Here is a 26,526-nt window from a genome sequence, read left to right as displayed (position 1 = left end):
TGTGGGGGAGGGGTGGTTGTGACCTGCCTTCTCTCAGAGGATGTATTTCTAAATTTAGTCAAACTGGAACGTAACACCACCAGAAAACACCAGTTCTGGAGCAGTGGTGGTGGTGAGAGACTGAACAACTACAGTGTTCCCCCGCCCAGGCAGGCAGAGACCTCCAGGCACTCACAGTGATCAGGTAGCATGGCCCCATGAGCCTGCAAACACCCCTCTCAGAACAGGGTAGCCTGGAGGCATCCTGCAACTACCAGGGACAGCAGGCATTATTTGAGCTCTTGGTTTGCATTTCAAGTTGTTGACTCAACACAAAATAAAACACAAAATGGCCACAATTTCCCACACAGTGACCTGTATCACGTCATAGCTGAATGCAAGTCATCTTCGATACAGACCTATTTTTAAGTCTGTCTGGCATTATTTTCACAAGGATCTACTCAAGAACTTTAGGACAACTAGCCATCCACTTTATTTACATTTTCCTGTTATCTCATTGCACACTTGGACGACTGCCTGTGTGTGTGGGTGTACAGCAATAATATACATATGACTACATACCCATCAGTCAAGACTTTAGGATTTGTCATGGCCAGACCAAAACACAAACGAAACCACCCATTTAATTTAAGATAAAGTTTTGTAACAGCCTGTCTTTGACCAGGAGTTCTGCCTGCCAAATCATGCCTGAAGTACATTTTTTTTTAAACATGAAAAATTTTATCAAGGCCCAGAACTCTATGATAGTTTTTGTTCCCTTTTAGACTAAACATAAATTCTAATCTCAGTTTCAAGTTCCTCAAAGGCTAAAAGAAAAACTCTTTCTCTTACATATAAAACAACCAAGCACCTTTGGATTAATGAGAATTTAAGTAAATTATTCACTGGTTTCAATTTCCCAAGAACAAAGATTTGCTCTGGGAAGCCACAGTGAAGTACTGTTCTCTACCCCCTTCACAAAGCTTGGGACATCCACACACAGCACCAACTGACCTAGCAGGTAAGGCCCGAAAGTGTGACTTTAAGAAGGCAGGTGATGATGCTATGACTGTGAGCTCTAAATTCTTGCATATGGGCATAGCCATGTCCATGTTCACTGTGAAGAAGCCCTGGATCACAATACCAAAGCTGGATCCTTGCTCACCACACATAAGCAGGCACTGTTGTTGCAGCCTAGTCCTGAAATATGGCTGATAGCTTATTATGCTGCTTGCTCTGTTCTGAGAGCCAGAGCTCCCGTTGGGTTAAAACATTCTGTATGAGACAGACCACGACGACAATCCTGCTCCTGGCTCAGCAGGGGCACACTGTCTCTGCCTCATCATGCCACGCGTCAGATGCCACTCACTACCATTCACAATACTTGAATTGTATGTTCCAGGCACCTTGCGTTTCCATCTCTTGTGTCCTGATCAGTTTCTTCAAATTGAAATAAACAAGAAAAAAAAAAGTGATTTTTGGACAAAGACTCTGCTAGCACTTGATATTTATATTGCATAAAAGGTTCAATTCCCTAATCTATATCAAAGCCTTACTGCATTATACAGTGCGTCATCCTGTTTCAAAAGGCTTATGGCCCAAAAATTCAGTTGAATTGCATCAGATTTCCTACTATATAATACAACAGAGAGTTTGAGGAAGGCAGAGTTTCAAGACTGACCAGTTATGAAAAGGAAGAAACTTTAAGTTTCTACCATGGGCTAGAAATTGGAATAAATCTTTTATTTTCTACATTAACAACACTTTGACTTCAGCAGTAATCACAAAGTAAAGTCATCCTAAAAAAAGTTTTCAAGTATTGGCAGTGTGTTGGAATTATTCTCTACTATGCAACTCTACTATGAAAAGTGATTTAACAAATGCATCATTGAAAGACACAAGGCAGCAGGAAATTTTGGTATTTCAATGCAGTTTACAATTCACAAATAAAACCATTTCTCTCCAGTCTCTGAAACTCTTCCTTTGGAAGTGGAGCTAAGTTTTCCACATAGTTAATCTGGGTATAGTGCTTCTTAAGTGTTCTGCATAGACTTACTTGCTGAAGCTGGCCATATTCACTGATACTTGCTTTGTCAAATTACAAGAAGCAAGTTGTAAATAAAGCTTTGTTTCCGCCCCTAAAGGAGGAAGAAACAATTGACTGTATGAAATGAGTAATCATGAAGTGGTTTAAAACAGAAACAAAATCCCCATCAAAAATTAAAACAGTCATGGAGGTAAAGGCCAACAGGATTAGACTGCAAGACCTCAAATTATTTATATAAGAGCAATAATGCTATTATGACTCATTTATTACAGAATCTTCATTGCCCTCAGTTAACAAAAAAAATAATGTGACAATGGTATGCTTGAAATTAAGTTACATAAAATGATTTCTTGCCTCTGAGTTGCTGTTTGTGAATAGCTGCAATTTGAACAGAGATCTCAATAAATCTCCCTCACTGTAACACAGACTCAAAATTGAAGTTTTTTAGCAATGAGCAAAAGCATAATCATATTAACATAAAATATTCAACTTTTCCCAGTGAGACTTGCACTTAAGCTTTTTAATTACAAGGTCTACACCTCTATGATCCAAGGCAAGGATCAGCAAGGAACAATCAACCACATCGTATCACCACAGCCAGCTACTATAGTTTTCTCCAGTCCTCCTCTGTGACATCTGTCACTGTCAAAGCCACAAGAGACTACAGGGTCTGACCCTCCAACTCCTAGAGAAGATCTCCTTGCCAACTGTAACACCATCTCACCAACCACTTCAGGGTAAACTATATCTTCTCAGTAATTTTAAGTCACTGAAAAGCCACAGGACATAAAATTATAAATTACCATAACCATGCCAAAACCCAACCATGGCCAAAACACAGCCGCAAAGTATAGCTATTTCTCTGTAGATGAAAGCCAAGGGATTCTTAGTGTTTTATTTCCTCTAATGCACAAAACCTAAATGCCAGCAGCATGTTCCCTGGTAGAAGCCCAAAGACCACTTAAAAGTCTCCATTTTCAAGATGTCTTAAACTACATAACTTATTTCATTACTTTCCCCTCCTCAAAGTATAAAAGCAGCTTCAGTTTCCTCTATGATCCCCTCTGACTCTTGGAACTCCTGTGGGCAGACAAGAACAGCAAGAGTTATAAATACAGCTCGTATTTGGCATTAACTGAACATCTTTAATTTATGGTTACAATTACATTACAAAATGCACATATACACAAACGTGTCTTACAGATCAAGCCATCTTTCCACAGTCAGCAAATGATGCAATTTATTCAGTCATCACAGTCCAGATCAGACCAGTGACACTGTAAGACATCACACAAACAATACAATAGCATGTACTGAAGAACTACTGAAAACTCATTTAACAAATAAAAGCCATCTCGTAAAAAAATCCCATGAGAGTCTTTTGCTGCAGTATATCATCTGTGTTTCAGACTCAGCATTAAAAAATATTTAGCTTTTTCTACAACAAAGAATTTAACTTGTGTTGGAATGACTGCATGCAGGGAAAAATATGGCAGTCATACAAAAGCCACAAAATATCACAATTTACTGTGCTTCTTGATGCAGCTCTTAAGAGCCAATTCATAGCGTCTATGACTTCAACATCGTATTTTCTTCTGTTTACACCCCAGTGTCCTTATTTGCTTCTTTGCCAGATTAGCGATATATTAAGCTAGAAAGGCGGCCTGTGGAGGTAGGGCTGATGTGTTCCTTTTATGCTTGCAAAGAACTTCAAAGGAAGCCTGCTCACTGGTCCCCATCTTTGGGCCACAATGGCCTGACAACAAAATAATCATTCCCACCTACAAGGACAGCGATGCTAAAATGCTTCATCTTTCCTAGCTGCTCAAGTTTTAAAACTTTTACTGCATCGCCCTTTTTCTCATATTCTTGTTCTAAGACTTCTCTCTCTTTATAATCCTGCAGATTGCTTTCCACCAAGACTCGGGCGCTGAACAGACGTGGGTTGCAAGACCCATCCCGAGCTGACTGGTTTTCTTTGAGCATGTCCATGTGCTTCTTCATGGACACACTGACAAACATAGAGGAGCTCTCTGCTCTTCACATAACATCTCAGGAGCACACTGAGGTATACACTAACAATGCTGAGCAGCTATCCCAGGGCTTGGAGACCATGAAAGGGAAGCAGCAGTGAAACAACCCTCATGGTCATTATCCCTGTACCTGCATCTCCCCATCAACATTTTCTGTCCACTTGTATTTACCAAATGCAATTGTGACACCAAATAAAGTTGTGGGTGTGCCTGTTTCACCTACATGTAACCTTGAGAAGGAAAAAAAGGGAAAAAAGTAATGAAACTTATAACATTTGTAACTCTCTATGTAACAACAGAGAAGCTTTCTCCAAAACAACTGTCAAGAGGTAACTACAAAGGAAACTGAAGACTTTTGCCTGAGAAAAAACCCACAGCTAAACCTTCTTTCTGTAACTTAAATCTCCTTGCTCTGTTCTATTTCTCTCTCCTCTTGATGGTATCAATCCTCAACAATGCTTCATTTTCCCTGCAGATCAATTAATTTAATACAACAGAGAAATACTGTACAATTATCATCACTGAAAAGCTGAGTGCTCAAAGCCAGCCTGCTAACTCTGATCCATGTATATTCTATTTGTAGATCAGCATGTATGCCCTGCAATCAGAGGCACAATGACACATTTTAGCACACAGGGTGCGTTCTCCCTTTATCGCCATCTCCCCTTCATACACACACCCTCAGTGTTCCTTCAGCCCAAATTACGCTCCTTCTAATATTAAATTTAGAAACAGAACTCTGAATCACCGGTTCCTGTTGTGAAAGTAGCTAGAAACAGATACAGCAAAAGAAGTTTTCTAGTAAACAGCTATAGAATAATCAGTCCACCGCATTAGACCCCACTGTTACCAACTGTTTTATAAGCCTAGGAGAAGAGATTATATACATTTATATAAACAAAATAATTTCATTTCCTGCACGTCTAATCCTTCCTAGAATCACATCAATTCTTACCTGTTATGGTATCATGCAGCAGTGAGTTTCAGAAATTAACTGTCCACTATAAAAAAGAAAAAAAAAACCACACCCAAAACCCCTTCAAAAATATTACTCAAACTCATTGCTTGTGAGCCTGCTGCAGCACTTACTCCATTCCATTCTACCTTTTCTCAACCTTTCTTTAGATGCACCTTCAAGAGGAGGAACAGAAAGATCTAAGCTGCTGCTTTGCAAGACAAGAGCAGCACAAAGATTTCAAAACTGATTATATGCAAAAAAGGTCAGTTCCAGAGAGAGAAGAGTTCAGACAGCATTACACACAAGTCAGTCCGCCCTGCAGAGAATGATTACTTCCTAGCATACGCAGCGTGGAAACGCACTCATGTCTACCAGTTTGAGTCCATGAGGAACCACATGCATGGTTAGGAAACTCTTGGTCACCAATTGTGGATTCCAGTTTCTTCAGTTGCTCTTGAAATATTTAACAAAGGAGCTATGTATCTCAGGCCAAGAGGCACCACCCACGTATATGCCTCATGTAGCATACATACACACACACACATCCACGCTATATATAGATACAATTTCTAGCAGAGACACAAGCTGATGCTCAACTACACAGCACACATGAAGAACATTTTGGTTTGCAGGTTTGTATAGTCCCATCTATGACTTACTGAAGTCAGTGGGACACCACATAATCACTACACTCAGTAATTCCTGTATTTAGCAGGAAGGACACTTTCAGAAAATCTTTCAGGCCCTGGGAACATTTTGGGTGGAATCCACCCCTTTCCTCTGTTATTTATTTGTTCTAGCACTTATGCTCTCTCGCCATTACAAATGCACTTATTTCCAATTGCCTGACTGCAGCTCCCAGACATCAGTTCTGTGTCATGCCTGTTTCTGTTTGCGTTTTAGCCTCCAGTATGCTCTCCCTCAGAAGGTGCTTCCCACCAATTATCAAGTTCCTCCATTCATCTATTAAGAAACAACAAACCCAGCAACAGAATGAGCCTTTCAGGCTCTCCTTGTAGAACATCAGTCAGCCTTCAAATATCTCCTCTGACTTATGTGAACTCACTCCATTTTCAACAGGCTGTTTGTGACCTCAGAATTCTACATGATTCACCTTCCTTTGCCCATTGCCCCTCCTGCACCCAAAGTTAATAGCCCTTTGCTGCCCTGTAAGACAGCAGTCATGTTCAGTCGTCGACTCACTGTAACCTCAAGCAGTCTTCTCCCCAAGCTCCTATTCTGTCACTACACTGAAGTACAACACCTGCAGGCCCCATGATATTGCAGACTATATTAAAATGCACTTTTGATTGATACAGTTCACCAGGCTATGCAAATTCCTGTGTACAAGCTGCCTTGTCCTTGTTTACCACACTGCCTAGTGTGATATGGCCTGCCAATTTTATCAGTACAGACCCTATCCTTGTCTCCAGCTACTTGATGAAAAGGTTCAATGGAATCTGGCCTCACCTCAATCCTTAAAACAAGACTTCTAGAAGCACTCCCATTTGATAATGATTCACCACAAGTGACTAACTTTTAAACATCAGTTAGTCAGTTCTTAATTCGTTTACTTTTGCAATATCCCAGAGCCATAACATGTCAGGACACAAGTCCCCAAGGGGCACAGCAGTCCTCACTGACTACCTCTGCTGCTGCTGAGAAAGGGAACAAGAGACAGGACTTGGAAGGAGCTAGGGAGCAGCAGAGGACCACACGGGTTGTTGAACTGTCTCCCTCCCCGTTACATGAGATGACTTTGAAGACACAGCTTTACCAATCTCATAGAGTCCTGGTTGCTTTAACTTTTCCAGTATTTTGGTGACTCTTAATGTCAAGCTAGCTGGAAGATGATTAAGTCAATCTCCCACTCTTTCCCTGTCTATTCTGGCACAGTTGGTTTTAAGACACTCAAAACCAACAGTTACTAAAAACTGTCTGCAGGCCTAAAGACTTTTCACCAAGGTCTTTAAAACAATCAAGCCACAGTGCTGCTGATTTACACATGTGCATCCCTAGAAGGAATCTTAATTTATTAAATCAGACTTACTTCTCTGTTGGAATTGCATTGATGGTATCACATTCTATACCTTCCCAAATATGGAAGAGTATTAGCAAATCTTTCTACTTTTTTGCATGAGCTACTTTATTATCTCTGTCTAGTAACTGGAATTATTTCTAACACAGCTCAGCTGTAGAAAATATTCAGTTAATTCTCTTACTTCCTAACTTCTAACTTGCATTCCCATGTATCCATTTTCCCCTTAATTACTGTTTTTTCTTTGAAATTTCTAGATGTGTCCTGAAACCCAAGGGCTATTAGTAGAGATGTCTTCTTTCTTTAAACCAGAATTTCAGCTTGTGGACTATTTAGTATCTTCTTACAGAGACCTGTTTTCCATTCACCTTTTTTTTTCCTACAATAACATCAAGTTCTCTGTGATGACAAATATGCTCTTTTGAAGCATTAAGTATAATTTCTTTGGGGCTGTTCTCTGTTTGTCTATCCTTTACATTAATGGGTCACACTCAGTGGTCCCATGGCAACCACCAACTTTTAGCTGTGTGGTACCAAAGTCCACAGTAGCTTTCTCAGCTGAAGACCTGAAACAAGAATTGACCTGCAGTGGCCTAAATTTCCATGGCACTGAACATGTTTCCATGATGCCAATAGGATGTTCAGCACTCTGGAAGCAACCAAAACAAAACTAAACAGAGTGTACAAAGGGAAACAAACCTGTACATTTGCTGATCAGCCATTTCAGACACCTCTAAAAAGCCCTTCAAAATCTACTTCTTGAGTGTAAAGATGAGGTATTTACCAAGTAAGCAACTTGGTAAGTCAACCAGACGGGACAATATCCATATTTTGACTCCTCTCCATCAGCCTGACCCTCACTCCAGGTAACAGCTTCTGCACAGCCCAGCCATCTGCTGCTTGTTTGATGAACAAGACAAAACGAACCGACCTCAGTCTGATCCCAGTGGGACACTGCCACAGAAACTGCACTGCTCCTCAGTCAAGAAAGGCAGTGCAAAGCACATGCACTCAGAGTGTAGACAAAATATCCCACATCTGCTCAAGGTGAGAGGCATCTGTGCTCTACTTGGATTTGCCCATCCAGTCAATTAAACTTTAGTACAGAATCAGTCCTTAGCCTCTAGGACCAAGCCTTTCACAGGGCAATAGAACAAAGTATTCAGCAAGAAAACTACAACATTTGACATTTTAACTGCCTCAGCAGTAAGAAAAACATTCAGAACCTGCCATTTTCACAACTTTATTTAAATAATATTCTAAGTATTCATACACAGTGATCTGTTATGTGTTCTAGAAGCATGGCAATAGCAGTCTACAGATAGAATTCTGCAGTTCAACATACACGATGGAACTTCCACCTAATCGCACATGGCTGCTGAAACACATACTTGCATGAATTCAGTTAAATTAGAAATTCCTTACGATGTTTCACAAGCCTAAATTCAGTAACTGAAAAGGAAATAACCTGTGTTCTTCCTGTACATCAGCCACAGCAACTTATTTTGCAGAACTGAAAATGACTAAGGAAGAATACCTACAGTGGTTCAAACATTCCTCTTTTTATTAAAATAGGAAGAAAAGGAGAAAAAAAAGACTGTAGCAGTGCATTGAAATGCAAAATGGAGAGCTCTGCCCATAACTTTTCCAACAAATTCTCCCTGAATTAGGCAGCAAATGTTCAAAACTGCCGATCTGCACAAACAGTTTAGACTAAAGTGCACGATCCCTGTGCCAGATTCCTCTGTCCCTTTCTCTCAGGCTTGAAGCAAACATAACTATGCAGGTTGCCAAAAGCCTCAGATAACAGAACATTCAGCCTCTTCCTACTACCCAGATTTTGCAAATGTTCCCTGCTTCGTACACACACCTGAAAAAACTTTGTATGGGATGGGAAGAATTTCAGTTTGGGGTGGAAGTCCAAGATTTGCTTGGAGGGCTTGTACTCCTCTAACTTCCTTCACCCTCCTCCCATCAGCTTAGAAAAATCTCAGAAGACATCAGCAGCTTTACCCACTTAAGTGCACTCCATTCACCATAAAAGATTCAATATGTGAACTAGAAGTTTCTACTGAAATTTTCAGTCATTACACGGTTAGTGACAGCTTTAAAGGATGCCATTAGCAGCATTCCAAAGGTCTATTGCAAGGACTAAAGTCAGTTCACATCCTCTCATAATTTCTGCTTAAGGTTAGCAGAGTCAGAAGCTTGAATAATGAATTCAGATGAAAGTACAGGGTGACTTTAAATACAAGTGCTATTCCTGACTAGTAATACATCTGCATCCATATAAAGCTTCCCAAATCCTTAAGAACAGCCTTCCTATATAATATAATCCACTTTGAGGCTTTGTCTGCATAAGGCACTTAGGATTAATTCTTAAAACAAAAACCATGCAAATTAAAAAACTGATTGATTGAACTGCTTGAGACCTTCTTCAGATGTTCTTTTTCAGAATCAGAGTGACTCTCAATTATTCTGCCTCAAAGATGTAGGACAGTTGAAGCAATTCACTTTAAATTCACACCTTCAGCTGACTTGAATAATTTCTTAATGGCATGTGAAGACAAGACTTAACTCCAGAATGACACACAGAATTTACTCAGGAGTAACTGTCCAAAATATCTCCCTTGGGAGACAGGCCCAGACAACACAACACATCAGGACACTGGTTCAACACCAAACCATTCTAAGAAGACTGCAAGAAGCCACACAATCAGAAAAGCTTGAATTCTGGTAAATTGAATTTCTGGCTGTGTATTTGCCAGGTTTTAGAGAAGCATATCCAGCAGGCGCCTAGCCTTAGCTTGAAAAGGCTCTTATTCTGACAATTATCCATGATTCTTCTCCATTCCTTCCCTTCCCTTTCTCCACAAACTGCATTCCCCAGCTGCTCTCCCAAACCCCAGCCTGTTGTCCTGACAGCTGACACATGGGGCACAATATAAGACAGAATGTGACAGCCCCTTCTTGACAGATTTTAAGCATCACCTGCCTACCATGCAAAGCAGCTTGGAACAGAAACTGCAGGTGCAGAACCAGCAGAGAAGTGCTTTGACTTCGGATGCTCCCTCCCCCACAGCTAGGCTCTCATTGTTTTTTCCTGGGGATAAATCTTCACATCAGAGCCACAGCCTCCTGCAGATATAGATCAGCATTGCGCATCCCACCATTCTCTGTCACTGACAAAAAATAGCTCTGGAGGGAGAGGAGGAGGTTTTCAGCTGTTCTCTTCTCCAGTTCTCTCTCTCCTCCCTTGCAATGAGGGAGGAGCCATTTTCTCATGTTCATGGCTTGATGTCAGAAGTAACTGTTTTCTTACTCTATGGAGCAGTAAATCCCCAGATGTGCCTGTAAAAGAAATTTAATAGTAGCCACAATGTTCCAGCAGCATCCTCAGCAACACGACTACCAGGCTTTTCATGGAAGAGCTGAAAGAAGCTGGCTGGCATATTACTTGTTTCCTTACCAGAGGCAGCCCAGAGAAGTGGCTGCAGCCAAAAGGAGAGGTCTGCATAGATGCCTCTCCTAGGCACCACTGATACTCTTACAGGGTTCAAAAGAGCCACAGGAGAGGGACATTTTCCTAGACAGGATCAAAAATAGATGGAGGAAAAGCATGTAATATACGATTCTTTAATTTTCTCATAAACAGTAACTTTATTCTTCTTGAAACATTGATTGACATTTGATCCTGTTATGAACAATTCTGAGGCCTCCCCCACAGAGCATCTAAGCTGCATCACATTAAAGCTGTTCCTTTCTCCTTGCCTCTAGCATATTCCTAACATGTAAACAACTCTGCTGTGCACACAAGCAAAGGCATAGCTAGCTAGTGAAAGCTGCAGCACTAAGGGCACCATAGGATCTCATCCAGCCCTAATAACCCATTAATTTCACAGGGCACTGTATTTATTAACTAGAAGCCAACTGCTATTAATGCAAATGTACATGTGAAAAATTATCCCATTGGAAAAGCTGAAGGAACATTACAGACTGATTTTTCACAGACTGTCATGTTTCACAAGCTTTGTTACCCCCGTAACCCAAACATACAAGAAACACCAGTCTGAATGGTGGAAGAATTGTGACAGACTAGGAGAAAGGCAAGAGTCGGGAAATCCAGCAGCCTTACTGTCTGAGGATTTCAGCTGATGTGACACCACATGATAAGTAATGTTCTTGTGGCCAAGCCTCAAAACCCATAGGGACTATTTCCAGTTCAGCTTAATAAAAAGAAAAAAACCCCAATCTTACTTCTCACCTATTCAACAGTGAGGTAATTAACAAGCAATACCTTACAAAAGTTACCAAAGTTAATGCAAAAGGATTGCCCAGCCACATATTTTGTGTATGTTAACTCCCACTTCACAGGCTCTGGACCAAGACACTCAGGGGAGCTGCCCTGGTGAGTCTGGTTCCTTAGGGCAAGTTCCAATAGCCAGATTCACCCGCTCTGCCATGGAATCGTCTTACAGCACCATTACTCAACTCACAAATCTCTCTCCGCAGGCAAATCTGATAAGGTCTGGAGGAAACACCAATCCCTGTCTCATTCATCCAGGGGTTCTGCAGTGGTCCCAGGAAAAGCTAATGTAACTGCAACTACTTCTCTTTAGGGACTTCTCCGCCTTAGGAGGTTTCCAATGTCAGGAAGCCAGAGCGAAGTGGTGCTCAAGCTGTGAACTGAAAACAGCTGCACTGCCAGGCTGCAACATCAGGACTTAGAGCAGGCCAGGGTGCCTTGGGTGACCATTCCATTTGCAGTTTTTTGCCCCTTCAGTTAAAACAAAACCTGGTGATTTCTTGCTGTCCTTCTGATTTCTGCTGTCCACACCTACTTTGTAAACTGGAGCAAATCAGTCATGTCCCAACACCCACTAGCTTCCTTTGGCTTCTTTCTCACATTCAAAAATGTCAAACTATGAATTCCAGTCCCTGCTTCTTCCTTCCACAATGCAAAGTATCACCCTAGTCACACACATCCTTCTCCCCTCCCACTTCTTGTCAAATTCCACTGCCCATACTGACACCAGAGCAAGTTTTATCTACTTCAAGCTGTGAAATCATCCACTTCTTCCCAGCACCCCTCAAAAGCAAACTGCTTTCCTGTCCTACTCTCTCTACAAGCCAGCAGGTGAACACCCACTCAATCCTGCATATGACGTTTACCAAAGGAGGTTTTACTGGAGTAAAACAAGCATTCAGGAAGGTCTAGTTTTATAAATAAAATTGCATATTCTTCCCTGCAGCTAAAATCTCATCTCCACATTTCCCACTTTCAGTGCTTTTAACACAAGTTAAAGAGGCGGGGGGAGGAAGAGCTTTCTCCTTCCATAGTCTGTGCCCAGGAAAATGGCAGTTTTACTACAAAGGTCAAACAACCTCTTTTTAAAAAACTTACTAAAGCCTAACTCTAATGCTACCCTTGCAAAGGCTAAATCCCCACTCATAGTAACTCTGCAGTATGCAATAAATGCTGTTATACAGCATTTATAAAGCAGTACAAGTAAATCTTAACTTTTGACTACAGCAAAATAATGGTCACAGCTAAAGGAAGCCAAAGTATTTCATTATCTGCAGGCTGGAAATTTTAGACAAATCTTCAAAGACTGAGGCTTTGCAAAGTGCAAGGGTCAGCTGCTGTACCCTACATACCTGACAACATGCAATGTCACGAACACCAACACCGGAAGGTCATAGCTACACCATAGTGCCAAATACCTGGCAGCCTTTCTCTTTTTACAGAAGCCTGATTAGAAGACTACAGCCAAGCCATAGTTCAGAATTTAATGATTAAGGGAACCACTGTACTGAAAATGTGAAGCATTTCAAGTTTAAATTATGAATGATAGCAATAGCTCAAGTTAAGATTATTACACATTTTCATTCACCTTTCACTCTTATAAATAAATAAAAATGAAAGGTTGGGCAGTGGCTTTTTGTACACTGTCAGCAAACAAATGCCTAAATGGATGTTCACCATGCACTAAATATTCATGATTCAGTACCAAAATTGCCCAGGATTACACATAGCGTGCTTTTAATTTACCAAAAAGACAAAACACAGCTTATTACCTCTTCTAACATCAGAGTCACAAGACCTATCTTGTATCAAAGGTCTGCCCCAGACAGGAACACTCAAGAGGGTATCAATTAACCTCTTAAAGGATTCCAAAAGGTTGCTGAAGCTTCCATGTCTTTCATGGATTGGTTTTGATTGACCTCGAATCTTTGACCTACTACAATTGAACCCCCCTTAAAACAGACATTATTTATGTTAATTTAACTGAATTCAGAGGGCTCATTTTGAGTCATCCCTTCAGGGTCACACTGCAGTCAGCAGCATTCTTCACTTTTACCACTATCCCAGCATAAAGGCAGAAAGCACCCTGGGCCCAGGGTTTCCCATTAGACACCCAGCTCAAATGCAAACCTGTAGAAATACAAATCCTTGACTGACAAATGTTTATTGAAGAAAAGTAAACAACCTGTATGTGAGAATTCCTGAAAATCAGGAATGCCATTAGCCATGCAGCACCTGGTATACCAGTGCACTTCAAAAAGGTCATGAGGTAAGCATAACCCTAACACACCAAATGAGAACATTTGGCTCCTTCAAAGTGCTGTAACCTCATCAAAACACTTGAATCAAATCTGACATTTATATCTCTTTAAATAATGTGTGAGCAAAAGCAAAGACAAAGCAACATTTGCAGTTCAGGGAAAGACATCAAAACAAACACGTTCCTAGTACTCAAATGTTAAACTACATGTGGGAATCTGATGATCTTTTGAATGCCTGAAAGCTAGGACACAGAGGAAAGGGCATCTTGTTTTTAAATTAATTATTAATCAATCTTTTCAGCCATCAAACCCCTGCAATGACTCATCCACTTGCTTTACCAAAGTCTAAACTGTTATGGGAAGACTGCAATTCCACTGGAACATTATCCTCCTGACTGCAATACTTAACCCTATATACGAGAAAGGATTTTAGTAGATTCATTTCTCTTCCACAAGATCATCAAGTCCTCATTACACCTGGAAAGAAAAATTGCAAAAAAAAAGAAAAAAAAAAAAAGGCAGAACAGTATTTAGAATTTTACATTGAGAGAAACAAGAGATGAAGTCTATTGCAGTTATTCATTGCAAAGCCAGTATTCTTCCAGTGACAGTATACACTGTAAATAATAAAAGAATTCACATCATCAGAAGTTCTCAATTATCATGTCATTGAATGATACAATTCTTCGACACTCATTCAGACAGTTTCTACTGTCTGTAAAGGAATTTAGAGAACTGTGGATTGATAGAAGCTACTTTTTAAGTTTATGAAATTATGAACTTGATCCTATACCCCACATCCATGAAAATCTCTTTTCTAAGTTTGACAGCTCTACTAAATAAACCAAGCTGCAAGACTTGAGCTCAGTTGGTGATACCTATGTACAGAGCTTGCTCTTTTCCTCTGCTAAAATTATATCAGAACATTACAACACATTTGCATATCTCCCACACATGTAACTTTTTGCCAGCAGTAACAAGATGACATCAAGGCTTAGAAAACGTACCAGAGACAGAACGAGAAGGTGGAGTTTCCTGCAGGAACACCCAGGCTGAAGTCCAGCAGCTGCCAGGGAAGGTGCTGCCTTTCTACCAGCCCGATGCCTTCCCATCAGGCTCCCACTTACCAGGGGCAGATGTGAAGCTCCACCCAGGAAACCAAAAGCTTCCTACTGTTTCTCCCCTCTCCACGGCCTCCAGGCTACTACCAGGAAAACCGGTATCGCTCCACCCTTTTTCCATACGAATGATTTACATCTTTTCCCTTTACTATGCTCAGCCTTGGAGCTACCACAGAATACAAGGAATAGGAAAAAAAAGTCTCTGCTGAGTTATCTCCCCTAGTCTCTCCTGTATGGTTTTTCTGGAAATATTTCTAGTAGCAGCCCAGAGTCCTGCTGTTGATTTTAATCAGGCAGAAGTAATACGAAATTCACATGACTCCTGTCAGTTTTCCAGCCACACAAGTTTTGCAAAAACATCAATTAAAACAATCTGATCTTCCAACTTTCACCTAGGAAAGCTATAAAAAAAATTACAGAGGTAGCAGAACTTTGGAAAAAGTTTAATTTATACATTGGTGCACAGATCTTTTCAGAAAAGCTTTTCATTAAAAAATAAAAATTATGACAGCACTGAAGATTTTTGGCACTTTACTTCCTCCAAAGATGCCAGTGTGGAAAAAAAAAAAAATTTCATTGAGCCAAGTAAAAGCAAGTAATAAAAAGTCACAGGAAAATATCTGACCTGCCATGAATAAAGTGTTACTAAAGTGTGAAAGTGAGTTTAAGTGATTTTGGAAGTCAGTAATGGAACCCAGTGTTATTCAAGGTATGCTACACACTAGAAATTCTGACTTGAATGCTCGAGTTATAGGGAGCCATGGCCTTCCTTCTGTATCTTTACAGCGGCCCATTTTCACCAGTCCCACCCTACCATGACATCCCAATAGCAAAGCTCAGTTAAAATGCAAATAGAACAAGACAATTAATCTGAAACTCAAGAAAGTCACATATTGTGCAGGAAAATTTGAAAACAAGCCCGTACAAGTGCGACAGTGTAACAATAACTAACAGACCAAATACAAGTCCCCCCAAATCATTAATACTTGTTTTTTAATGACCATGGTAGCTGCAGGGAAAGTGCCTTTGTAACATAATGTAAGGCCCAACTAAAAAAAAGTGAAATAATCAAAAATTATTTTTGTTAGTATCAAATTAGGCCAAGTATACACCACATACTTGGGGATAAGATTACTCCAGGAAGCAGGCTTTTTAACACCAGCACACTTAAGATCTAAATTACCATGGACTGTGGAATGGAAAAATGCAGAACCGCATAAAAGGAAGGCAAACCCTGCTTACAAAATAGCAGTGAGTCAGCTCCTGAGGACTGGTCTATGACTGCTATGAAAACAAGATGCACATTCCTTATGTGCACTCCAATTGTACAGAATGAAAACAAGTCCATCCCCTAAACAGGCTGTTAATAGGGCAGATGACATTGCAGAAAAGGTGTCAAGAAACATCAGTAACATCCTTTAACCCATACAAACCTCAGAAAACATTTTCAGCCAGTGCTGATCCACAGAGCCTTTTAACCATGCACTCATCTATTCATGTTTGAGGCATTTAATAAGCAAGAAACATTCGTATCCCTGGCCTCGATCAACCAGTAACAGCCTATCTTGGGGACACCTCTAACTCTAAAAAGTCCTTGAGATATTCTTTAGAGAGTCTCTTTCTAAAACGCCATGACCCTTTAGCCTGTCTAGTTCCATCATCTGTAATCAGACTACCTAGAAAACCAAGAATAAACTCCAAGGCCTTTTGTGACATGCTGTGAAACTATTAATATTAACAAGCCATGCAATATCATAAGGAACACTAAGTAACATAACTACTCCAAGCATTTATTTAGAGAACACAACTACATTTGCCCTCATCCAAAAATCAAAGGTAAATGGTGGGTTTTCATAAGTGTCTCCCTCTTAGCAAGTGCCCTTGTCTACAGGCAGCTCTCTCCTTGACCACATTATAGCTCATTTTGTTGGTGCTGTTTAGGGATATCTGGGGGTTTTCTGGTCTTCTGCTCATTTTGCTGTTTTCTAGATGTTATGGGTGAATGGGGCTTTTCTTGGTATATTGATTATTTCTGAGAAAAAAAATACATTCAAAGAATTTATCCAGCACACATGCAGGGGAAAAAAGTCTATCAGGTCTATCAATATTATTTTGTTGACAGCTATTAAAACAAGGTGCTGACCACTGAATATCATGCCAGCACACACTGAATGGAAGCACCCTGTCCAACCTCTCTGAAAAAAACAGAAACCTTGAAACCAGCTCATTTCAGGGAAAGGATTAAAGGTTGTTTTTCCAGGTGTCCTTGCACATTGGATCCCTCTGCCAGACACTGCAGTTTATCTTTGCTGAACACTTACACTGCAGAAGTACCTAGAGACCTCAAGTAGGTCAGGACCTCAGCATGCAAAGTACAAAATTGATGCATAATACTTGACAGCCCCTGCCTCATCATATTTTTCCATTTCAAGTGTTTGCCTTCCCACTAGCGCAGCTATTTGAACAACCTACACAAGGAAAAGAAACTCAATGACACTGCAAAAAACCCACCCAAGTTCCAACACCAACGTATGAAAGTGCTATCCAACATACAAAGAAAACAGAAGCAGCCCTGCCCCTCATTAGGATATTATACATAAAGATCTAGGTGAAAGTCAAATCAGAGCAGGTTTGGGGCTTTTTAGGTTGGCATACCTCCAACTATTCTAACAAAGACAGAAGAGGCTGTTGAAATAAGCTTTGGTAAATGTTTATGGATGAGAGCTCCAATTCTCATTTTCCCATCTCCTACAAGCTAGACATACTCTTTCAGTGAAGGGAAGAGTTTCTCAGTTGCTGCCTTCAGATTGAACCCTGGTTGAGACAGAGCAGGGGTGCAAAGGCAAATTAAAAGAAAATTTAAATGAACTGCAGGGAGTAGAACGTGAGTCCTAAGCCTCATGTTTGCATCCCCTGAATTAGTTCCCTTAAAGGCGAAAAAATATGCAATAAATCTGAAATTAAGCTTAACAAAATGATAGAGTTCTTGGCAACCTGATTATTTTAACAAGTTGACAGCCAGTTATTCCAAATTGTCTCAGTTTAAATACACATACCAGGACAGCACTATCCAGAGGAGAGGGCCAATATACTCCTGCAAGATCAGCAGTGCTTTACATTCCATGTTCTCCCTTCTGATATCTCCCTGCTCCATCATCACCCACCTCTGTCTTCACAAATACTCACCCAGATCCTGCAGAGGTTACCTGCAGCTCCCCATCCAGTTTCCTGAACTTAAAAGGAAAAGCTGGTATTGCTGTGGACTTGACTGCAAGTTACCACCAACCAGTGACTGCCCAAGGATTAGGGAGCACACGGACTAAGGAAAACACAGCCATTGCTTATCAGCCAAAAGGTGGTGACTTGACAGGTGATTGTCTGGTTCTACCACAGCCCACTGCTTCTTGCATCTAAAGAAAAACCCATGCAGCACCACAGTCCTCCCCATCCCACCCATGGCAGAGGAATGTGTGCTGCTTCCAGCCTTTGGCAGCACTACCAGCATCTCAGCCTGGTGTCATGGGACGCAGCAAGTCACCAAAACACACGACCTGCTAAAGCATGGTCAAAGCATGTGGGACTGCCAAACCAGACAGCCAGATGCCAGAGTGCAGCTCTGGTGCAAGCAACAATCTGGTAGGATTTTTGGGGGGAAATAATAGGGTAGCATTTGAGCTCTGCCTCTAAAGCCCCAAACTACAATGCTTCCTTCATAGTAAAGATTGAAAAAAACAAACCAAACCCAAACCTGGGCAGTGCTCCCCTTTACCACAGAACTTCAAAATAGCACATGATGGGGCCGGGGGAAGGGGCTGTATAGGGCGCTTTACTTTCTTAAAAAATTTATTTTCATAGAACTGTTTTTTCCCCAATGTTTCAAGTATCAGTAATACTAATAATAACAATCATTACATTCCTTAAATAATTATTTGAACTGCCCATGAAAATTGTTTTGAAGTCTGCCTGGAAAAACATTTTACCTCAAAAGTTAGCAGATTCAGTTTATGAGCAGAAAAAAAAAAAAATTGCTTTTTTTGCCCAGCTCCTGCAGAATATAAGAGTTAATGGAATGGAAAAGAGATTGATGCTTTATTGATCAAAACAATTCTAATTACACATAGAAGACTTTTCCATGTTTCCAGTAATACACTGAGCAAAAGCTACTTCATGAAATGCCGTCAGATAAGCAGAAAGTGGGAGCCCATTGCTCAGTAACAAAGGCCAGAATTTTATATATCCAATTACTGGAGGCACTGGAATGTTATAATTGTAAGCACATTCTAGCACTTGAAATAATAAATAAAACTAGAGAAACGTATTATTTATGTAAATTTAAAATTTTTCTAAAAGAGGCCCATAAAAAGCTGTGGACAGAGTAACACAATATAACAGCTAAACCACAGCAGCACTAAAATAATTGAGCAACAAAGAGCTGTTTGTTCATTTTTCCCTTGCAAATCTCCCTCTTCCCCCCATCTTTACTATCTGAGGTGCAAGGCAATAATGTCACCAACATCTTATGGTATGTCCTTTTCACCATCATGTGCAAATACAGCATTCTAGACGTGTTAGGCCCATCTACGCAAGGAAAACCTGGTGCTGGAAAGACCAGCTTTTCTCCAGTCCAATCTCTCCTGTGGTTTCTCAGTTGCTGGAAGTGTTTCACCTCTCCTGAAACCAAACTGGGTATGGACAAGGAAAGGCAGACCTTACTCTTTGATGCTGCACCTCACTACACCGATTTAGTGCTCCACTGTTTGTTCAGCCTCTGAAAGAACAAGCACTCTGTGATGGTGCTACCTTCTTCAAAACAGCATCAGCTACCAAAGACAACAGACAAAGCTTGAGGGAGCAACACATTGAGAATCACTTCCCATCTATCCAAAAGGCACCTCCAGAGATTCCAGTCATGAAGTGAGAGCAGGTAGGTATTTCAAAACAACATTGTAATATGTTGAAACACACAGCAAAGAACACTGCAGCCTACTGAATTTGATACATGTCCAGTAGGAAACAGGTCTATGCACACAAAACCATGCAACAAGACATTACTCCAGGGAAGGTTTGAAGACAGCAGTGCTGCATTTTGACCCTGCTCAGATTTTTCTCTGCTATAGCAAGTTGGCGACAAACCCCGCCAGTGCTATCTCCTTCCTCCCCCGTGCTGTGTCGGTGCCACCGCCCGCAGGCGGGCTGGGTTCAGGCTCCAGAAGGACAAGCTGGCTAGAAGCAGCTCAGCTCATTGACCCGTGGCTGTGGGGACTGGCTTTTGCTATCAGTAGTGGACAAGTCTCCTGTCTAGGCAAAGAAATAGGAGAGCAAAAACAGTGAAAAACTCACCAAAGTAGGGCTATTTTCCAGTTATTTTTTAGTTTCTGTCTCTACCGATAACATTGAAAATTCTGCTGGGAGGACAGGAAAAAAGAAAAGATAAACCAACACAAAAATTGTAACAATGGAGCTAGATACACAGAAGTTCTTTTCATTGCAAAGAAGTACTCAAAATGACATCTCTATCTACACTAAAGAAAACATTGCTTCTGCCTTGAGGTAGCCTTGGCAATAACATTGTTGCAAGCAAAAGACAGTTAATCATTTTGGAGGGAATTTCAATGAATTTAATTCATTTGTCAGTTAATAAGCTTCTAATTACTGCTTCTGGTATTGAAACACACAAGGGAAACAGCCCTTGCTCTCCAATCCCCTCACCATACCTGCTCCTGGCAGTGGGGCAACAGGACCAGCAGTCATCCTGGCTTCCAGTTGAAGGTCGGCATTGCTGCTTATTATGTGTGTATAGTAAACAAATAGCTTATACAGATAAGTTGTTCTTAAAACAAACCAAAAGCACATCAAGTGAAATGCGATCTAAAATAAGCCAGCAATGTTTCAGAATATCGCTATTTCCCCTGGCACTTCAGGATGCTGCAGCTGCAGATATTCCTCTAAAACAATTCAAGACTTAAAAAGTTTATGCTCCCACAAAAAGAGGTTTCCAGACAGAAATGTATTATAAATATACACACACACTCCATCACAGCAACCAGACCAGAACATTTGCACAGAAAAGGCCCTAGCCACACTTCAACATTTTGTTCATTTAACTGTGTCAGCCAGTATTTTTTTCCTTGCTTCCCAACTGTGCCAGCAAAAACCTTACTGCAAAAGCCCTTCTAGTGATTGCAAAATTCTTCTGCCTGCATAAACCATTCCTTTCACAGGACATGGTGTATGCAGTATTAGCAAAAAAAATTCCTTCCACATGAGTAGAGGAACCTGAGAAAAAAGTGGTGAGACCAGGTAACAAAAGTGTGCAAGTGGGAAGGGTGAAAGCAAAGGAGAGCATTGCATCAGTCCAGCTTATGTGTACAGAAAAAGGCAGGAAGCAGTAACTGCCCTCACACCACTTTGTGCCAGCAGAAACTAAACTGCAAGTTCACAACACTACTACAAGAAGTAACACCAGGAAAACACTGCATGCAGGTCAGACTGACCAACTTGACTTTGACAGACCTGGCATTTTGTCTTTTATCTGGATTTTTGTGTCATGTTTTGTGTAATGTATAATCTTGAGAAACAAATATTACCTAGAAACTTAAGCATAAGCCATTCCATTTATGTCAAGTGGATACTAATCCTATTCCCCCCAAGAGTTCAAGTGTCAGTTGTGTTAACTGTTTCACTACTGATAAGATACTTAGCACAACTTCTTTGCTAAAACCTGTCTCAGAACTCCAAGCCATCTGTAAAAGCCTCTTATGAGCAAAACCATCCACGTATTCCCCATCCAGGAGTAAACAACTTTTCCACTCCTCCTAATGAGCATCCTTGTAATACAGACTCATCCTGGCTATGTAAAAAATACTCAATACTAAGAATAGAGAAGTGTGGGTTAGAAAATAAAAAAAAAATTTAGGACAGATTCAACACACTTTTAAGGACTTGCCTGTCTGTGTTTCCACGCAAATATAAATCTTCTCTGTACTTCCCCTGCTTTTTTTTTTTTTTTTAACCCCCAGATCTGCTGCAGGTTATCCAGCCTGCCACATCACATCAACACAGAAACCAGCAAGGCCTGGCTGCAGAATTTAGGTCAGCTTGTCTGTGGAGTACATAAGGTCTTCCACACAGCCATGAATTTCCTAGTAATGCTTCAGTAATCCCTCTTCATCCTGCTACACAGCTATTTCACTAGGAACTGCTAGCTTTCCTCTAACTCCCCAACAAAGACTCTCCACAGGAGGGATGTTTGCAGGCGAATGAGCCACTATCTCTTCCTTGGGAAGCAGGAAGCTGGTTGTTGAATCAAATAATGCTGATTCTTATTTCACAAGACAAAAAAAAAACCAAAACAAAACCACACACACAAAAAAACCCAAAAAGCAAACAAACAAAAAAAACCACACCAGGAAAGATATAATCAGAGCTAGAAATTACCTCTACAAGATTAGGAATAATTTTCTTAATAGATTTTAAACAAACCCTCACTGCTTCCACCTAGGTCAATAAATAAAAAGATAACAAAAATGTAACTAATAAATTCAGATAGTCGAAGCAACAGATACTGGTATTTCTGGAGAGGAAGCATCCCTTGAGGTGAAAAAACATTGTGCCTCTTCAAAAAATGCTCCCTCTAAAAGTGAATTGCATGCCATTGCCATCCCAAACGTTGTACAAGCCCACAAAAGTAGCAGCCCTGTTCTTAAGGGATCTCTAAAGGTACTTTGCATTAAAATATGTGAAGTCTTTTCAAAACATGGTCCTCAGAGCAGGAGTTCCACATAAACTAGAAGGTACAGTTATGTAAGACAAAAACCCCAAACTGAATACAATAAATCAAAACCTTGAACTTCTGTCTTCATACAAGATGAACCTAACTAAATCTTCTCAAGTATGACAATCTGAAAGATATGAATGCAAGAATAAATACCAGTTTCCAGGAATGGTTATGGACATCTTGGCAAATAAAAACACAGCTAGCAAGCTAACAGTTGGTTTTGTCTTAAAACCCATCAGTCTGCTACCTCTCTGTGCTCTATGGTTCCCACAGAACATAGTGCTCATCGAAAGCTAGCACTTAAGTCTCCCCACTAGAACAAAGAATAAAGCTGAGGAAAAACCTTCCCTCAAGACATCAAACTGCTCTTCAACATTCAAACATTTGTTAAGAGTACTCCTAGCCCATTCTTTACAACTTACATGGAGCCTGAAAATGGTTGTGCAAACATGTACTGAGCTGTACTGCACATTAGATGTGCAAATCAAATACCCCAGGAAACGTTGCATTTGTTTATGTTCACCTCAGATCGGTTACAGAACTCAGATATATAACATGCACCCATGCCAGGCCCACAGATGTGGCTGTCCTTACTGGACCTCCATTGCACCACACATGTTAACAAGACCTTCTAAAGAACGTAACTTCTAGAACTAATGGTCATCCATAACTTAACTCTGCATCAGACAACTTGTCCCATGACTGGCTCGGTACCTGATCAGGCTGTGCTTCTCCACCTTCCTCCTCTGGCTTCAGCTGGGCTGAGCGCTGGCTCCTGAAGGCTCCAGCAGCAGGAATACCAAGCCAGATTCTGATGATCACTTTCTCATTTTGACAAGCGCCACAGACTCCTCCTATATAAAAACAAACTGCTGTGAATGAAACTGGCCAGATAAAGCAGTCATGGTAGCGGGGGTCAGAGGAATGCCACTCTACAACACAGAAGACAAAGGTTACTCATCCTTTTGCTGACAGTGCTTCATCTCTGGGGAAGACTGAGCAGATCCTTGTTTTAATGACTTTGGAACTACTTTAAATGACTTGTCCTATTCTTGAAGAACGCAGATCCCAAATGAGCAATTTGTCATTTCCCACATTCTTGAACATATTGGCTCATCCTAACTTAACCAAGAGCACTGCTATTTCTACATCATCACCTCCCTACACCACCACAAAAGCCAGACCAGACCCTAGTGACATGGCAGCTGCACAGTGCATGTGCTCCACACAGACACTTTGATGACACTTCAACTGCTGCATTACGGCCACATGCCAGGCAAGCAGACCACCTTGAGTCAAATGAACTACTTGGAAAATCCCAGGAAAACACCTCTATCCTCTCGGATAAACAAAATAGAGAAGTGGGATTGTCCCTCTCCTTCGTCAGCCCAAAACTTCCACCAGCCAAGACCCAGCATGGCTGCCTTCACCTCCAGAGACGCAGAGGCTCCAGGGCTGTGCAGAGCACACAGATGGAAAGCAACAACTCAGCAAAAAGACTCCAGCAGGTAATTCATGAATATTTATTTTAGTTTGCTGCTTATTAAGTATGCCTTGTTATAAATCAAGTATTTTACAGTAATTGCCTCCAATCAACAAACACAGGGAAAGCTGCTATGTAAACCAATGCTGTTCCATATCCAAAATGAGTCCCTTAGCAACAGGCAGGATTCTACAGGACTCTGGGTGCACAGCCGGCTGGCTGCCACTGCCTCCCTGCCCTTCTCTGCCCCTGGGGCTGCACCCCAAGCAGCACCACTGTGTGCCCAAGGTGTTCCTAGCACTACCAACCACAGCACACTGTGGCAGGGTGCCAACACCAGGGCAGCAGGCACTCACTGCAAGGATAGCAAACCCCAGGTACATGGTACAGGTACAGGAGCAGCCCTCCAGAGCAGAAAATGCTCCACATCGAGGGACAACCAGCTGCATCCCCTGCTTCAGACCCCAGCCCATTGCCTCCATCCCAGCAGTGGCCACAGCAGAGATGCTCTGCCACAAGGGTCTGCACCCAGCACCAAGGGCAGTGCAGATCACCCACTTCAGCTGCTCCCAAACCACTGCAAAAAAAACCACAATCCAAGCCCCCGCCATGTCTCCCCCTAATTTTTTTCCAAGCCTTTTTCAGGGTTGGCACCCACTGGCACTCAGAAGCACACAAGAACAGCCCTGTGTCAGGCTTTCCACTGAGATCATTTTAAAGGTCAGCAGGAACCTGCTATTCCAGGTTTCTTCATAGCGGCAGAGACTCAGGATAAGGAGATGTGGAAAACTCTGTCAAATCCTCAAATAAAATATGCCTCCTAGACTTTTCTTCTTCAAAGGGCTCAGGGTGGTCAAGTGGTCTCAGGAGAAGTAAGTCTCTTTAAGCAGAACTAGATTTTTTCAGAGACTCTTGTTTTTAAATACATGGAGGCAAAAACCTGCAACTAGATACTTTCCAAGGTCTATTGCACGCAGGTTCAGAACAGACCTTTGGATCATACTTGAGGTCTAACAGAAAATGTTCTCATAGCCACGGGGCCATTCACCTTGGCTGCTTCTGTAACCTTTTTTTTTATGAGTTCAGAGAGACACGTAAGAAGGGCCTAAACAGAGCTCATGCCCTCCAATCCCTCCTCAGCAGCCACTCCAAAGGCAACAAACCATTTCTGAAAACAGCAGGCAAAGGCAGTTCCCACCTTCAAAGTAGAAGCACTGTGTTTTTTGAGAATGTATCAGCATTTAAGGAAAGGGGCCAGGAGAGCTGAACAGCACCACCACCACACTTGGTAAGGCATGAAGAACAGGAGAGCTTGTCTTCAAGCGCTGAATCACAATCTGAAAGACTGCTGAGGTCCATCACCACCACCCTCCCCTTCCCACAACAGGCTGAGCACATGGATTGGATCATACCTGGAGGAGATGTAAAGGGAAACAAATAACAAAACACTTAAAAAATTTTCATTTAAAACAAACAAAAGAAAACAAAAACCAAACCAAAAATCAATCTAAAAGCAGAAAAAGCAATCACAGCAGTGCATAAGTAGATGCTTGGGCAGTGGCAAGACCAGTGAAGGGTTCTTCCCTGCAGTTCTTACCACAAAAACTCTCATGCATTTTGTTCCAAATCCCATTTGACAAACTCTCACTTTATGCTACTTCCTTCACCTCCCTCTCCCACTTTTGAAGTGACAACCTCAATTTATTAAAACAAAGCAGCATCTTTCTTACAGAAACATCTGCTTTGATACAAGAATACACACCCACTGATGTAGTCAGTATGTGGGACTGTGGCTATGAAGGAGATTAAATAAGGAGCACAGGCACCACCTCTCTTTTAACCTAGTCACCTCTGGCACTCACTCACTTCAGTACTTTTCTTTCAGGGCCCTACAGCATAGGGAAAGACACCAAATTTACACTGGGGTGTTGGCATCAACCAGTGCCAATTTAATCTGAATCACAGCCAGGCACTTGGCACTTCAGGCATAACACGTGCAACCTCCAAATGCCACGTCCTATATACAGTAGCCTACATGTGGCTGCCTCCATTTGTACAGTCACTTGATCAAACATCTTTTCCATTAAGGAGAACAATACTTCTGATGCTTTTAACAGGGAAATAATCATTGTTGACAGAGTGAAAGAAAACCCAACAATGCACTCAGAACAAATCATAATGAACTCTGTAAAGAAAGGAAAAGGAAGGAAGTCAAAGTATTTTGGGGAAGAAATGGGAAGAAGTAGAGATTTTGGAAAAAAACCCACCAACAACCTCAGCTAATTAAATAAGTGAAGAAGTTCCCATCATTAGGGGTTTAATTTCAGCAGAACTGAATAATTCTCAGTTCTACATATATCTCCAAGTACCCAGACAACAGCAGACATTTGACAATCTCTTCAGTTAAAATGCCATCTTCCTCCCTTACTGCTGCATAAGAAAAACAACAAACCACCAGACAGGAAAAGTGTCATGCCATCAAGAGAGAAGAAAAACCCCAGCACAGATACCTACTGTAGAAAT

At 41.2% G+C, this 26,526-nt stretch overlaps 1 protein-coding gene across 4 annotated transcripts in view; it reads right to left on the bottom strand.

The window, feature by feature from the left end:
- The window catches only part of LRRC8D (leucine rich repeat containing 8 VRAC subunit D), a 53,390-nt gene that overhangs the window by 18,338 nt on the left and 8,526 nt on the right, over positions 1 to 26,526 (bottom strand). Inside the window, exons 1-2 of one of the 4 annotated variants that reach the window (XM_010409083.4) lie at positions 25,202 to 25,431; positions 23,235 to 23,374 (exon numbers count right to left, since the gene is read on the bottom strand). The exons of 1 other annotated variant lie outside the window; for it this stretch is intronic. The gene's annotated coding sequence lies outside the window, so the exon portion shown is untranslated. Of the gene's footprint in view, positions 1 to 14,629; positions 14,726 to 23,234; positions 23,375 to 25,201; positions 25,432 to 26,526 lie in introns of those variants that run through there. 2 more of the 4 variants (XM_039555951.1, XM_019291819.3) reach the window with 2 other exon arrangements.

The sequence above is a fragment of the Corvus cornix genome, chromosome 8, assembly GCF_000738735.6.
Source record: "Corvus cornix cornix isolate S_Up_H32 chromosome 8, ASM73873v5, whole genome shotgun sequence".
Taxonomy (NCBI): Eukaryota; Metazoa; Chordata; class Aves; order Passeriformes; family Corvidae; genus Corvus; species Corvus cornix.
The sequence above is the reverse complement of the archived record's forward strand: the minus strand, read 5'-3'. Positions and strand labels throughout refer to the sequence as shown.